This window comes from Berghia stephanieae, chromosome 4, assembly GCF_034508935.2.
Source record: "Berghia stephanieae isolate SIO BIC M18660-M18661 chromosome 4, UCSD_Bste_1.3, whole genome shotgun sequence".
Taxonomy (NCBI): Eukaryota; Metazoa; Mollusca; class Gastropoda; order Nudibranchia; family Aeolidiidae; genus Berghia; species Berghia stephanieae.
This window is the reverse complement of record NC_088363.1, coordinates 47705956-47707663: the sequence shown is the minus strand read 5'-3', so window position 1 is coordinate 47707663 and position 1708 is coordinate 47705956.

Below are 1708 nucleotides of genomic sequence, written 5' to 3'. Positions count from 1 at the left end.
TTCTCTACCACGGCATTGGATTCATTAAGTGAGTTACTTACAGCATGCTACTGAACACCACGAGCCTGCGAGTGAGTGTTAATGCGTGGTAAAAATAACGAATTCGATAATACTTGAATTTGAAGAATACTCTTAGTCTACCCCTTAGTTGATTCGTAATCAATACGTTGTAAAATTTGCAACGAATTCAATGTGATCCCTTTAGAAAAGGTTTGCTTCATCATCAAAACATGTTATTTGGAATTCCCTATTTTTACGTTGGATTCGTCTCCACGCGCAATCAAAAGATTTCTGATGACCAATCAGCCGTCTTTATTATCTCTATTTAAAGCCAATAAAATGAGTGGAAAATTGTACTCGACGGGTTCAAATCATTATTCAACGATTATATTTTTACAATGAAATGATAGGGATTTCCAAGATTAGAGGTGGCATAATCTTTTTCTATGCGCCTTTTTTTTTAACCCCAAAAAGCAAAACAAAACTAACATATATTGCCAGATTATTGAGTCTTTTTTCCCCTCTTACCCATTTTAGCAATGTTAGTTGACAGGCCCCTTGGCCAGCTCAGGCATTGTAACATAGAGAAGGGTAAACAAAAAGACATGTTGTTGGTGTTTTGAAAGGGCATGAATGATGTAATGTTTGTCTTTTTGATTGAATGGACACGAGAATGACAGCATATCTTAAAAGATAAAATGTTATAACCATAGGCATATCATAGTTACTGTATTTATTGTTCGTCGACAAGTTGTCGTCGGGTTTTTCCTCTTCCTCCTTTTTGTTATGCTGTTATTGGCCACGGAGTCACACAATTTAGACCGGTAATTCAATACGGGAGGGAGATATTATAATATTGTATTCGTAGAGAGAAAAATATGGACATTCTGATGATAACATTGATGTAAAATCAACATGTCAACGCGGTCATATTATTATTCTTATCGTCTGCCTCATGTGATGAGGAAGAAGAATGAAAAGGCCTTCACCTTGTTGAGATAGTAGTACAGGAATCTCTTTTATGGCAGCGCTCTCCGAAAGAAGACTCACGCCAGATAAAGTGGAGAAGGAAGGGTGGCGGGGTGGAGGGAGAGAATTGAATATTTATTTTAAATGAACTGTGAGAGACAGCAACAGATTTTATTCTTTTATTATTATTTTTTAAATTATTATTATTATTATTTTATTTGTTTGGGTGTCCGATCAGTTCAGTCAGTGTTGTCTGTATAGCCTCCCCACCCCCAAAGGAAATTACCGGGTCATCGCATGTATTTAGTATCCCAAACAGTGTCCCTCCTCGAAGGAACAGTATTTTTTCAAGTCGACCCCAGTCTCGTAATTGCGTCCCCTTCCAATGTCAGAGACGCCAAATACGTATGTACAAAGTCCATCAGGATTTCGATCGGCTTGTACTTAATAAGGCACCGTCCATTACGCGTCTGAGAGTATGGCAGAAACTAGAAGCTTCGAACCTTTTCACTTCATACTAGCTTGCAGCTTCTTTTTTTTTTTTTTTTTTTTTTTTTTTTTTTAACGCTCTTTCAGAGATTCTTTTTTTCTTCCTTTTTTGTTCTAGTCGTTGCCGACGTCATGTCCTTTTGCTATCACCATCACCACCACAAACACTTTTATCATTTAGCCTTCATGCTTTCAGTCTCTAGATTGCTGCGCTTTATCATCATCATCATCATCGTCGTCGTCGTCGTCG